Source organism: Cyprinodon tularosa, unplaced genomic scaffold, assembly GCF_016077235.1.
Source record: "Cyprinodon tularosa strain WSP-4 unplaced genomic scaffold, ASM1607723v1 ctg297, whole genome shotgun sequence".
Classification (NCBI taxonomy): Eukaryota; Metazoa; Chordata; class Actinopteri; order Cyprinodontiformes; family Cyprinodontidae; genus Cyprinodon; species Cyprinodon tularosa.
In genome coordinates, this window is record NW_024039004.1 from 382,498 (window position 1) to 397,655 (window position 15,158).

Sequence of the window (15,158 nt, forward strand, 5' to 3'; positions counted from 1 at the left end):
CCAGGTTTAAGTAATCTAGTTAAATGTGCGCCTGAAGCTTTGTTCATGAAATTATGATGTCGATCACAGAAATATGTAGATCACAGAAATGGATTGACTGAAGGCCTAAATAGTCTAAATTAAACTACTTCTCTTAATTGACAATTGTCATTATCATCATTTTGCTCACATGAACAGCCATAAACCTAAATAAATCAAAGCTAATTTAGTAATGTGTGAATTTGACAGCTGATGGATGTCTACTACTTTTTTGAAATCCCACACAGACCCTCTTTGGTAATGTTTTTCTAGTTTTTTACTTGAATACAGGGATCCAGGGTTCAAATATGGCTTATAATTATAATCTTTCGTTTTGGGTTTTTTTAATACACATTTTAGTAACATTCACACAACTTAAATGACTGAACCAAAAAGGACTTGATGAAGAGTATTGGCATCGGTGTTGTACTGTAATATGACACGTGTCACAATACAATGCAGTATTATTGCAATTTTGAAATATGACAATATATTGCGATATTTTTTCCAGCTATCAAAATTAAATACATAAAAAGCAAGTGCTGTAAATGTTAATCAGAAGATATTGAGCATTGAACTATTTTGGTATCCATATTGTTTGGGGTTTGAGTCAGTCAATAGCCGTTTCTCAATATGTCCTACTTGTGCATTCTCGTATGAAAAACGTCTTCAGCCTCAACCCTAGAACTGTTCCAATTCATAAGAACAGCAGACAGAGAATGGACAAAGTCGCCGGATGTTGTTCTCGCCCCTCCCTCTTCACGGAGTATGCATAAGAGCAGACTTCTCTTTCTTGAGATTGACAGCTGTCCCAGCATGCACTGCTGCAGCAGCAGCTTTCAATGTAGCCCTCACAGAGCTCAGAGTATTAAGTTAAAAGCTCTCTATTCTGTTGCTGTTCAATAAAAGTATTTTTTAACATACTGGACTGATCCAGACCACTTTGCTTTGTTGTTGCTGAAGATGGAGACAGGCCTCACCGTAACTTACTTCTACCTCAGCAGCGATACGATGAAAGACTTTTGTTAAATCAAAATCACCTTCATGTGCACCAAGGGGTGCACCAAGGGGGGCATTTCATTGTAATGTCTGCAAGCCAATACACCAATAACATTAGGGAGTCCTGTATCAGAAAGTAACCCCTGCCCCGTACAAAATAAATCATATAACTGTGATTTCCAAACATGTTTCTGTATAGCTTGCTGATTTTTACTCTAATTTTTTACTGCGAATCTAAATTATAGCATATTTAATCATCTGTGATATATTTGTAATGTAATCCCCCCCCAAACTTAGTATGATCCTACCAACTCTTTCTCCACCTAGAATCTACACTGTTGTTGCCCTTGCTGGCAAAAGTGAATGTAAGACTGCAGACAAAGTGAGTGCCAGCACTGGTGCATGCATATGCAAATGTTCAGTCATCCATGTCATGCAACTGCAAAACAGGCTTAAATCAGAGGAAACCAGCCCTTTGCTCGGTTTTCCTAAAAAAACACCCAGACGCCTTCTTCAATTCTCTCAGCTTGCTCTACAGCAATTGGTAGCTGGAGTGCCAATGTTTTCTAAAGGTGGAGGATGTTCTTCATACGGGTGGATCATGAAAATAAGTGGTCGTCCTAATTGTCAATCATTCTGGTGATATGTTTACGTAAGGCCATCCTACGTGCTCATCCCCATTTTCACTTACCTAAAACCTTAACCTAAAAATTGCAAATCTTATTTTGGAAAGTAAGCTTGCATGAGCGATGCAAACAGCAACTTTTAAACAGTGTGTGCACGAGGAGAAATGGGCTTGTGCGATTAATAAATTCCCTCTTGGTTTCCCTCTTTTTTTCATAAGTGGAATTTTTTTTTTTTTTTTTCGCGAAAATCCTCCACAATACCTTTAAGCACCATGGAATCACCATCCATCTATGCTGATGAAGCTCTCCTAGTTGTTGGATTTTTTTGATTTGTAGGGTTTATGTGCTAGGTCATTTGAATCGTGATGAGTGTTTTAGTGTAACCTAACTGAAGATGCTTACTAGCTGAAACTGCAATATTTCCCCGTCTATTCAGTGATTGCTTTTCTCTTTTACCAAATATGTCTTTCTTTACCCCTGTTTGAAACCTTCAGACTTCTTTGTCCATTATGTGAGCATTTTAGTCGTGGAAGGTGTGTCCTTTGTTTTTGAGTTGCAAGTTTATACCTGACTCTTGCCCTAAGCTGCTGGCTCTCCTTTGCTAAACAATGTGTTTGTGTGGTTGTTGTTTGGTATAGTTTAATACAGTTTTACCCAGGCACATTAATAGACTTGTCACTGCCTGCCACCTCCACTAACACAACAAGTCAAAAGAAACCAAAACAACTACAGAGCCATACTGAAATGTGTCCATCTGGAAAAGACCGGAACATCTTTTCAGTCCAAGGCCGTCAGCTTGCCTTATTCATAACCCAAAAATTTACAATGCGTGCCTTAAACATTATACAATGGAGAAGATGGCTTATAAGAGTTGCCAGGGACTAGAGAGGGGGACTGATGCATGTGGTGTATTGCGGAAGCTGGTAGCCAACAGCACAGCACAGTAAGCCATAAAATTCGCAGACTAGTAGAGCTAATGGTAAACTCCAGTTAACCCCTTATATTCCACCAGTAAGACATAAAGTGTAGGTGCATTCTAAACCGTGCAAATCATGATGAGGGAAAGACAGCACAGAGGCTTTTATCTGAGCTCCAGTTAAAGTTAAATGCCCTGGCATTGATAGGAAGTATATAGAGTTCCCTCCTTTTTGTTCCTTTAGTTAAGTCAAAATAATTCATTCTAAAGTAGTTAAACTCTATGTTAAAGTTTCTGTTACTGCTTTTGTGAAAAAGTAAGGGCTCAATTAAGCCAGAATATCTGGGAAAGTCCCAGCTTAATCTGCTATCTCTGTTTTGTGAAACAGCCCTCTGATCTTTAGTGTTTAATATAAACTCACTAACTATATTGTTATGTACTTGCAGGCCAGAATCTTCAGACTATAAATGTAAATAAGGGCAATGGTGAGTATTTGTTTTGATGCCTGCATATGATCTCAAAACCTGTTGTCATTTGTTGGTCTTTTAAAAAATGTATTTGCTTTTTTACAGGACATTTACCTGTTATAGTCAGTGTGATCGTTGTCACGATAGGTAACATGAATTTCAAATGCCTTTGGAAATAATATCACTACTTGCTGGGATTAAAGGAAAATTATTAAAAAAGTATTTTCTTCACAGTTGGCCTCATATTTATATTCATGTTGAACAAGTTCCTTGTTAGAAGAAAAGGGTGAGCTATATTTTTTCATAATGTTTACTTAAAAATAGCATGCCTTATATCTGGTTCTCCTTTTTTCTTGCTGCTATTCATCTTTGCATGGGTTCCCTCTTCAACCCCTTTATGAATTCTTTCATATAGACTTCAATAACTCTGTTATATGTTAAACTCACTGACATGTATTGAAACACAATACAAGCTGCTTTAATGTTCTGGGACGTTTGGTGATCTTTTCGGTTTATGTTTTTACCATATAAGATTGGATAGAAAATTAATAAAGCAACTTCATTCTCTTAAAGATTCAGATCATCAGAGTAAAGGCCCCCGCGTACTTGCACGGAGTCTGCGCTCATGTTTTAAACCTCATAGTCCAGCGTTCCCATTCCTACAGTTCTCATAACAAATATTTTTACTTCTCACACCGATATGGTATGTTGGGGGAAAAAAAAGTTTGTTAGCCACCTAACTTTATGAAAACAAAAAACACTGTCTAGTTGGGCGCCTCGCATGTTCTTCTCCAACTGCACACCTGTTAGGGGGACAGAGCAGCAACTGGCTGAGCTATCAGTGTGTGTCGCATCCAGCTATCGCCTGGGAAGCGATAAGATAGCTGGTCCTTTCTCACTGAACAGTTAAGTGAGACTCTGAGTGCACTATAATAATATTCAGGTTTGAGGCTGCCTGTCTGTGGGAGTTCCCCTTGGGAATAACACGCAGACATTCAGGCAAGACACATTTACAAAGCAGCCTTCAAGTTATAATTTAAATGAAAATTTCACATAATAATTGAAAAGAAAATCAAATGGGTCCAGGTTGCATTTGGATGATTTGCATAAAGTATTTTACGTTGTTTTTGGGTGCAATGTGACCCATTTTTAGCGTGGAGTATTTAGCCTATTTAACAGCCTACTTGAGCATAACTTTCATATCAGTATGCTTGGTCACTTTCTCTTTATTAACCTAGCAGAGCGCCGCGCAATTCCCGCTCCCTGCTCAGGAGGATGTTCGCTCATTCGCTCCGCCGCTCAAAATCCGCTCCGCAGTAGGGTTGTCAAAAGTATCGAAACTCAAAAAAGTATCGATACTGAAATGTTGTATCCGGATACAATACTCGTTTTTAAAAGTATCGATACAGTGCCGTCACCAGTGGCACCTAAGCAGTCATTCATCTAAAGTGCAGAATAGAGGACAATGCACTTCCAGAACACTGTGTGATTGAATAATTCTGTGCACTTCTCAGTTTCAGACTTTTTTTTTGTAAGAGGTGCAGCTGCTGAGAATTATTTTTGTTTCTTAACCGGTTTGGCTAGTGTCATTGTTATGTGTGCAAAGCATAGCCAAGGAAGGACCACTTAATTTGAATTTTATAAGTTTTTTATCAAGCTTGCTTAATATTATGCACAGCATACAACCTTTATTGTGTTTATTTATTGTGGTTTATTTATTAATGAATATATTTCTGTAGACTTTTGGAGTCTTTGTTTTTATCCTTGTGGTATCGAAAATGGTATTGAGTATCCAATATTTTCCTTAGTATCGGTATCGAGTTGAAAAGTTTAGTATCGTGACAACCCTACTCCGCAGTCACCTTAATTTTCCTGCCGCTCCGGCGAAATCGCTCCATGCTTGCTCAAAAGGCATTTTCTGACATTTTTCCTTTATGTTATTATACCACGGCCCTGGGAGACACAGGGTTTGATTTAACGATGCGACTGATACATGTATATTGTCTTTTAAATTATTGCACTTTTTTCCAGCTGTGAGCATAACACCTTGCTCCATTCATATTGCCCCGCGTTTCCTATTTAATTATAATTTTTTTTACTAGACTGCCTAAGAAAAGGTCAATCCCATTGCAAATGAGAAAATAGCATATATTGCATGAATGTGATCCATTTTCAAAAACAGGCTCTTACCACAACAATCACTTTATGTAAACTCACTCCGTATTGTTAAGTATAGTAAGTGTATTTTTTTATGATATTTTATCACACAATATGCCATCCTCATCTTGGCAATTCCGTGGTAAAGTTCAAACATAGACTATAACAGATTATAGGCACAGACTACAGCATAGACATTGGCCTAGGTTTTAAGTCAAACATGAATTTAAATAAAGTCATATGGAACTGGAGCAGAGCCAAATCCTCGCTCCAGCCTTTGAATTGAAAACCGTTCTGCGCTCCACCATATTTCTTCCACTTCGCTCCGCTCACATGATCGGTCCCTGACCTTTACTGATTCCAGTTGGCCCTGAAGTGCTTTATCTAAGTTTTTTATGTGATCTTGGATTTTGGGCCACTTCTTAGTCAAAGCAGCCTAAATAAATGATGAAGTGTAGGGTTTGGCTGAAGACATCCTGGTTGCACAGTATCTTCTGGCCAAGTAAAAAAAAAATCTAAACAAAGGGTCAAGAAGGGGAGTGATGGAAGACAAAATAATAACTAACTTACAGGTTTGCAACCGACTGGGCTTTTCTTGCTAAGTTACACTAATGTACAATCAGTCAAAAAAACATTGTTCCTATCAACTCATATTGATTTCAGTGCTTTAAATTTTTTTCATCCTCTAAAATATTCCCCTTATAATTACTAATCATCAATTCCCAGTGATGCTGATTGCAATTAAATCAAATAAAACCTGACTTTAACATTTTCTTTTTTATTGAAATATTCCCTCCCAATAATTCTCACATACATTCCTTATTTGATGACACTTTAGCTCATATGACACTGGAGAAGACCTGAAGCCGGAATTATTACACTTCCAAACACTTTAAGTGTCCCTCTTCATTCAGGTATACATCATTTCATGTATATTTTATAACCTAACACCAACAGGAAACCAGTCCTCATTTTTGATTTCTTAATTTGTCTTCTTGTTCAGAGTGATATATAAGGTACAGTTATGAATATGAATCTGTCAAAAATATCACTGCAGTGTGTTTTTTTTTTTTTTTTTTGCTCAATTATGAAAATAAAAATCTGATTTTCTTTTTTTGTTTCTTATCAACTTCAGCTTGGTTGGAACTGGACCGAACAGATACGGATAAAGATGAAAGACTGCCAAAGCATTACCAAGCAATGAACCAACAAGAGGCTCACTTTTATACCTTTCATTTTTGCACTTCTATTCAAAGAAGGCCAAACTTGATGATTATTTTAGAATCCTGTTAAATCACTTTTTTGACAATTATTATTTTTGTATATACTATTTATGTTGTAAACGTTTTTTTTCTACTAGAGCTATAAATTATTTTAAAACTATTCAGTTCAAGAGTCTTGAGAATTCTTCTGCTGGTGGGTTTCCATGTTTTCTTCTTTCTTCAGGACAGAGACATAATACAAGTTATTCAGGAAGGACACAACGACTTTAATTCAGTTTACAGACTGCTTAGGAGGCTGATAAAGATACTATCTGTTACTCCGCCCCTGACTTGACTTTCTTTTCATGATTGTTTATTATTTCAGGTTTTCCTGATTTACCCAGGAAATCAACAGGGAATCTTTTTCCTTATACATATTTAATAGTATTGTTAGCATGTATTCAGTTCAATAAGATAACAAAATATTTTATTCTTGACAATAAAAAAAAAAACACTTGGAAATATAAGTATAATAGAAGAAAATAGAACAGAGTGACCTTCTTTATGCTCAGCAGGGAAATTCACGTATCCCAGCAACAAAATGAAATGCAAATGGAAGCATATGCAGTCACACAAAGAGGTAGAAATGATCAGAACAAAATAAGATCAGGTATGCAGTAAGAGCAAACTTACAACGAAACGTAAAAATGTTTTCTATGCATATGTTTACATTGAGATATGTATATGCAGAATGTGTATCAAACCCTGAAGTTCTTTATAAGCAAAAATCACTGAAAAACATATAGAGGAATCACTTTAGTTATTGCTTACATCTTAAAAAGTAGAAGTTTTTGTTCTGTTTAGGAGACACTCAATTAATATAATTGCTGCCCGCACAGAATGGGGTTAAGCCATTATCCTGTTAAGGGTGTGAGCCAAAAAAAGTGGAAAAGTCCCTTATAAAAAATGTAATTATATATTATTGTACCCTGCCTCTTTAGTGGTTTCTCATTGAGAATTATTTCAGTGTAAATCTAAGCAATCATATTTTATTGTCAGAAAATATGTTGAATATTTGTGTGAAAATAATCAGCCAAACCACAGATATTTTGAGCATGTATTTGAACTGTTTACATTGGTTAAGAGAACAGAGTTTATTTCCAAAGAGGAGGAGAGGACAGCAGCTCTACTGGGAAAAGCTTTCAGTAATTCTACATCCCAACCCTCTAAACCAGTGTTTTTCAATCCTGGTCCTCAAGGCACCCTGCTCTGCACGTTTTGGATGTTTCTGAGGTTCAGCACACCTGATTCAGATTATTGCAGATCAGCAAAGCCTGATAATCTGCTATCAATTGATAACAGGTGTGTGAAAGTTGGGAAACATCTAAAACATGCAGGGCAGGTTGCCTTGAGGACCAGGATTGAAAAACACTCCATGGTACTCCCTTGCAATCTATTTCACTTTGGTGCTGTATATGTGGTTTTTACAGCATTTATAATATCTAAACCAGCAGTTGTTTAAAACACAACACATCCCAAAATCGATTGTTTTGCTAATAAGCTGTCCCAACATCTTATAGTTTTGTCCACATGTCCCGGGCATTACTTGGACAATTTGCTGCAAATTCTTCTGCCACCCTGCTGTTGTGTCTAAATCCTTTTGGGTGCCCTCCTCATTTTTAAAGGGTGTAGGTATGGAATCTTATTTTCAATCAGTATTATTGTTGGCTCTACCACTGTTAGAACGTCACCTAGAAAAAATGGACACGAGTAGCTTTGCTGCTGTCTCTCCCATGCCTCTTTGGCGAGTTAGAGACAGTTTAGATCTAGTCCATACTTTTTAACAGTTTAATCTACATGTATTTTATCATTTAAAACACCAACTAACCAAACAGAATCTGTTCCGTTTTAGGCCAGATATGTCAGGAGGCTCATCTCTAGAGCCAAGGGCTCCGACTGGTACCGCTTATTTCTGCAGGCCTCCTCCACATAACATTCTGGATGAAGAGAATTCCTCCACCTCCTACAATCGCTCCGTCTCAAAATTATCATCACTGTGATCTCCCTCCATGTTTCACATTTTAAATAAGGGCTTTATAAGATATTCATCTTGACTGCATAGCTCACCGAAAGCCCATATTCAATATGTTATGTTAAGTTTAAATCTATCTCTATAAACTATTTTTTAACCTCACCATGTTGGATTAAATCATACAGAAACAGAGAAAGTTTAAAGTAGCATAGTGCAAAAATAATAGAAGAATGTATGACATTTTATGTAAGAATATGAATAGAAACATTTGAAATACCATGGCAGCACGTCTCTCAACTAAAAGCTCAGATTTGTTGAAACTCTGTTCAGAATTTAATCTGTTGATGAAGGACATTTTATTTTTATTTCTTTTGGTTATGTGTAGGTGAAGAGAAAAAGAATGTATTAGGAGGAGGGTGGGTGGATTAACCATCACGACTAAAAAAAATAAAACCCTACCTTTGTCAGGGTCCCGTATTTGTGTCAGAGTTATGCATCTCTCAAGAGAGGATCTTTGTGGAGAACCTGGGTAGTCTACACAGGTGGAGCTCATCAGTCTCATTAGAGTGCTGGGTTTTAAAGAGCAGCAGAGCCTTCACTCAGTGCTGGTTTCTTGTTGCTTTGTCGTGTCTAGTGTCGATTTTGATTTTCACATTTATTAAAATTTCACAGTTGCCTGTGGAAACTTAATTAAATCTGCAAACTCATCTCTGCATTTGGATCTTCCAAAACCTCCACCCAACCTGACAGTCTCCTCCAATCGTTTATTTATTTAGTTTTTTTGCGTTAGCATTTATTTTAAGTTAAACTCCTATTATATATATTTTTTTATTTGGTCTTGATATTTGTATAGACTTGTTTTTATAATAGTAAGGATTTTTCCCAGTTGTTTCAGCAAAAGGTGTTCAGCATTCAGACGACATCTTCAGTCAAATATTGGATATATATAATATATTTCTAGCCTTAGGAATGTGGTTGAGTCCACAACCCTCTACAGCTTTGTTCAAAATGTTTTTTTCTTTTTCAGAGCACTCACATTTATTCTATGAAGAAATCCAGGAACAGCATAATGTTAACATTAAGTTACTAAAGCTTGAACAGATTTCCAACACTGTCTATAAAATGTAAGAAGTCGATCAAATTCCAAAATAGAATAGCTTTTTAGGTTGTTTTTTTTCATTATTTAAGACCTTTCTCTTCTCAATAAGAAGTATACAGTATACTTACTTAATGATAATATTTTACTTTAACTCAGGTTCCCTATCTTAGTCATTACCAGAGGAGGGTAGTAAGTAGTTACACTAGTTACGAACTGGAGTAGCTTTTAGTAAAAATGTAGCACTCTAACATACTTGTTAATTTAGCTTAAGTAATATAATTGTATATTATTATTTTTCCCACCATGAGTAATGGTATTGGAGAGAGCAAAGTATTTTTGGAAGTTCTCTATAAAAATTTGATATAACTGCTGTAAAGATTTGTTTTAGACCTTTATGTTTAAAAAAATCATTAAAAAAATGTTTCCATTTTGTAATCATGTCATTTGATCTTCTTTCTTTTAAAGTACTGTATACAATACCAAAATTTCACCAAATATTTCAAGTCAACCTTTATTTACTCACTTGAGTACAAATTACCCTTTTCTTTAACCGGAGTAATCTTTTAAATTAAGACTTTCTATTCTTACTTGAGTTAAAACCAAGTGCTAAATTATTGCTTCTCTTATTTAAGCAAAATCTTAAGGTACTTAACACAACCATGGTCATTATCTTGAAAAGGGTGTTGAATAAGGCTTAGAGTTTTATCTAACAGTAAGTCAAATGTTCCCTAAACTCTGTAAGCACAGTGAAGAGTAACAGAATCCAGAGTGATAACAGGAACTTTGCAGGGTTTCCTCCCATTTCCAGCTATTTTTTTCCACTGACTTAACTACTTTGTATTACAAAATAGTTTCCACAGTTTGGAGTACAGTTCCACAACCGCCCTGCTCAACAGTTTTACTACTCCTAAATATAATGAAAACCCACTCTAGGATACCAGATTTTTATGGGATTCAGTTTAGATATAGACTGTATTCTTTATCCAAACTACAAAAACTGGCAAGTTGTCAAAAAAAGGCAAGTTGTAAATTAAAAACAGAAATTTATCACTAAGTGTCTGTCTACCACTGAAACCTTGCAAGTCTGTATCCTGTTTGTGAAGGACAGGAAAATAATATCAGTCCAACCTTGGTGGAGTTTATGTCCCCGCTTCCTCTTTACATTTCAAAGGAAGTTCTCTCAAAATTGGAAAAAAACACAGTTCAAGCATTTTTAATCATTCCAAGCCTTAGGGATATTTAGTGTCATTTTCTTCAACTGATTAATTATGCAAACCCAATAGAAAAAAAGGCTTCCCTTCATATATATTATTTCTACTGTATACCCTGGAATAATTGAAAGATTGATTTGTTGTTTATTGTAGCAGAATGGTATTAACTTCCATTATTACCCTTTAGCTGACTAAAGTAAAGCCATTTATAACAAGGCAGCTCTTTGAAACATTATTCATTGTTTTGTAACATCTAGACTTGCTCCATCTTGGGGTTAGTGTGACATAACTCAGGTCCCTGCAGGTTGTGCAAAATGCTGCTGCACAACTTTTAACTTGGAAAAAAAAGGTTGGACCACATTACCCCTATTTTAATTTCCCTTCATTGTGTATGTGTAAGTTTTAAAATCAGTTTTAATTCCTTTGTTTTTAAAAGTCTTATGATTTGGCACCCTACTTTTGTGCTGACCAGCTCCTCATTGTCCCTAAATCGAAACAGAGGTGATTGTGCATTCCCTGTAACGGCTCCACAGCTGTGGAATAATTGGCCCTTGGATATCAGGCAGGCTTCGTCTCTTTCAGAGTTTGAGACTCTTCTTAAAACACACGTTTGCAGAAGCATTTTGCACATCCTGAGAAGTTGACTTTTTTTTATTCAAATTTTTTCAACTATTTTAAGTTTTTTATCTATCCTCTTTGTCTATCTTAGCTTGTCTAGATCTTAATTTTACTGTTACTTTCAGTACACCACTTTGCAGACCTTTTTACTATAAAGTACTTCATAAATAAAGATGGTATGTTATGGGATGGATCATTCTCTCACACTTTAAAAGACCTTTCAGGTCAGTATTCGCCACTTGGCAGGTATCAATGCTCCATGCAGGCTGCTCTTCACAAAAACTGAGCTATGTAACTGGAGGGGATCGGATGCATCACTGAATGGGTCATGTGACCATTGAGCACTGCTTTGAAACAGTCTGAGTTTCTCTTAAATAACAGAGCTGACTACGTTAGTTTTTCTGGATTGTTTACACACATTTCTGAAAACATGCCTCGTATTCTCAGAACTCTACACACAAATCCAACACACACACACACACACAATGGGCAAAACCCTTCAATTCTCCTGCAAAATGAAACTTTACATTCAAAACAATTTTATCTCTTCACAAAAGGCCATTTTGTGTTCAGATGACACACAAACTATCATATGAACAGACAATTAAAAAAAGCATTTAAACACTGATGTGCTCAGTGTAAAACACCATTCTCAATTCATCATAATTACTTTTTGTTCAGTGTTACAATTACTACAGACATTAAATACATAAGTGTGTTGTAAAATATTTTAGAATATTGTTTTTATACTCAGAACACAAAAATATACTGTAACAAACATGTTTTATTTTTCCCACAAAACAATGTACACAGTGTACATCCCAACCGACACAAAGTTGCACATGTGCAGAAGATTTTACTGTATACAGTTACAGTAATAAAAAAACAAAACAAAATAAACTATGCTGCATCCTCTCTTCTGTTTCGGTCTGGCCACAGCACCTCATCTACATCAAAAGCAATGTTTTCCCTGGCCAAGCAGCGGGGGAAATATCACCTAGCATGGCGAATCCAGCCATGAAAAGCATCAACTGCTATATCTCCACATGCGTCTTCCATAGCTTGGAAAAGGGGTATACGCGTTTCTGAATTTAGGTCGTACACTTTCCATCTCCAGGCAGAAAAAAATTCCTTAATAGGATCGAGGAATGGAGAATATGGAGGGAGATAAACAACTGAAAAGCGTGGGTGGTCAGTGAACCAGTTATGAACCAGAGCAGCCCGGTGGAAGCATCAATGAAGAAGAACTGGTGCTCCACTGCATCCACCTCTAGCTCAAGGACTCTCTGAAACACACATGACAATATCAGAAGTAGACATGGAGCGGTCACTATTGTGAAGCACAATCATTATGATTACAATATAATAGAAAGAAATATGTATGATTTATACAATGTTGAAAGTATGCATCAAGGGTGGGAATGTATAGGACGTACTTGCACATAGTTATATCCCAATTCTTTGACTCTTTCTGAATTGCGCTCAAATGGCACCCTGTAGACCTGCTTCATCCTCAGTTTATTTCTGTGCAAGACACGGTCCAGCGTTGATAAACTTACCCTATCAATATTTTGAAATCTCATTGTTTTCTATTGTTTTTCTTTGTATTTGCCGTAAGGTAATGGCGTTATTTTCAAGAACCATGTTCATGATCTCTGTTTCCTGTTCAGGAGACAGAAGACGGCCCCGTCCACCTCTTGTTGGTAATCTTTCAGTTCTGCAATACAAAGAGTGCAATACTGTAAATACTGTGTAGGAATACATTTCCCAAATACTCGAAACACAATGTCCTACAGAACAGTCCACAGGTAATACTGTACTACTGTACTCATTGAGTACTGTATTGATATGCAGTACTGCAGTTTTGTAGTGAGAGTAGATTTCTTACCTATTCTCATTGCGGAAAGTCCGGATGATGGATGCTACAGTGTACCTGCTCAAATTTGGCTGTACTCTTTGCCCAGCCTCCCTCATTGTTAGGCCATGGTTGACCACACGGTCAACCAAAGTGGCTCGGATCTCATCAGAAATTATTGTCCTTGGCCTTCCTCGTCCTCGTCCACCCCATCGTCATCCTCTTACTCTCACTCCTCTGGCTCTGGCTCTGCCTCTGTTTACAACATTGGCCTCCATTGCTCCAAAACAGAAGAGCTCACCTGTTGCCCTTTTATGCTAAACCTCTGATTGCTGAGTGGAAACATGTGTGTTAGGTGTTTGCCCATGTGAGGAGTCAGTGTGCATAGTAGGGAAATTAACTTTAGAGTTTTGAATAACAGTGTGTTCCTTGTGAAAACAAAAGATTTTCTTCATGACAATTGTGTGTAGAGTTTTGGAAAAAGTGTGTTTTAGAACTGCAATTTGAGTGTAAAGCACGAATTGTGCTTGTAGTTTAGGAGAATTGGTTCAGGGGGTTGGTGCATGAGTTACATTTTGTGGTCATTGTGTTTCAAGTACCAATATTTGTGTGTAAACAATCTGTGAAAGAAACCTTTTACAAAACTGTAAAAGTTGTTGATACACAACAAAATGACCTGATCAGGCATAATTTGGTTCTGTCATGTAAGATTTAATCTAGAGGCCTGGTAATGGTTTTGTCTTTACAAGTAACTCAATGACCTTTCAATCTGCCCGTCCAAAGGGGTCTTCATCTATCAAATTCCAAAACAAAGTAGGGCTATTTCTTTTTGCGACAGTGCAGTGTTGTCAGTGGCTAATAGTTACAGTCTTACTTAGAAGAAAGTGTCTCAAATTTAAAGTTTTAATACCTAACCTCAATTTTGAGGGGTAGTGTGAGAGAGAAAAAAAAAGAAAATTCTAAAGGCCTCGATGCAAATCTTTCCATCTCCATAGAGATGCAGAAATAGACTACTGCCTCAAGTCACAGAACTAGCTTCATGTGAACAAAACTGTTCACTTTCTTAGCACAGCTGAATGGAGAATCTAGCTGTGGTTGAGTCAGTAGCTCTTCAAAATCAATTAATTCAAGTGTTCAAATTGTTCTCATGAACAGCAGCTATGCAGACTGCTGCCATAAAATAATTGCTTCTTTTAGACAGCATATATGTATAAATATACATATATATATTTGGAACATTATAATAATGTTTTTTCAATGTAAAATATTCGAATATTGTTTTAATATTTTTTGTTTGGTTTCTCTGTATGGTAATAAAATGGATTAGTTTGCATTGTGACTGCACAGTGAAATAGTAGAGACCTTACAAGAAGGTTCCGGGTGTAAATCCAATAAGTCTGGTCAAGGAGCTGGCTCGGAGCTCGCCTGCCTGGCTGTGTGTTTCCTGGTCGGGGCCACCTGTGGAGCTGGAAGACAGTTACCTTTTATTTTTTTGTTACTTTCTGTCATGATCGGTTTAGGAACGGGTGAGGGCAGTGATGGTCTCCTTCCAAATACGTTGGGAACGACGGATGTGATGATGGACAGATCTTACAGTATCTCTCTCTCGTCTGCAGGAAAGAGTGGAGGCTGATAACCTAGAGACACTTGGAAGGGAGACAAACCAGTGGAGGCAGATCTGAGAGAGTTGTGTGCATACTCAATCCAGGTTAAAAATTGACTCCAGTCGGAAGGATTATTTGAGGTCAGGCAGCGGAGAGCGGACTCGGGTTGCTGGTTCATCCTCTCCGTCTGCCCGTTAGATTGAGGATGGTAACCAGAAGTTAAGGAGGATTTGCAGTTTAGAGCCGAACAGAAAGCTTTCCAGACCTGAGAGATGAACTGGGGACCACGATCTGAGAGGATTTCCTGAGGGATACCATGGAGGCGAAAAACATGCTTCACCAGAAGCTGAGCCA

General features: G+C 37.0%; 1 long non-coding RNA gene across 1 annotated transcript; it reads left to right on the top strand.

Annotated features, from left to right (window-relative positions):
* Positions 1 to 5,245: 5,245 nt before the first annotated feature.
* Positions 5,246 to 6,723, top strand: LOC119787381. Its single transcript, XR_005281317.1, has 2 exons — positions 5,246 to 6,097; positions 6,319 to 6,723. It is a non-coding gene; the product is annotated as an uncharacterized LOC119787381 (long non-coding RNA).
* Positions 6,724 to 15,158: the final 8,435 nt, after the last annotated feature.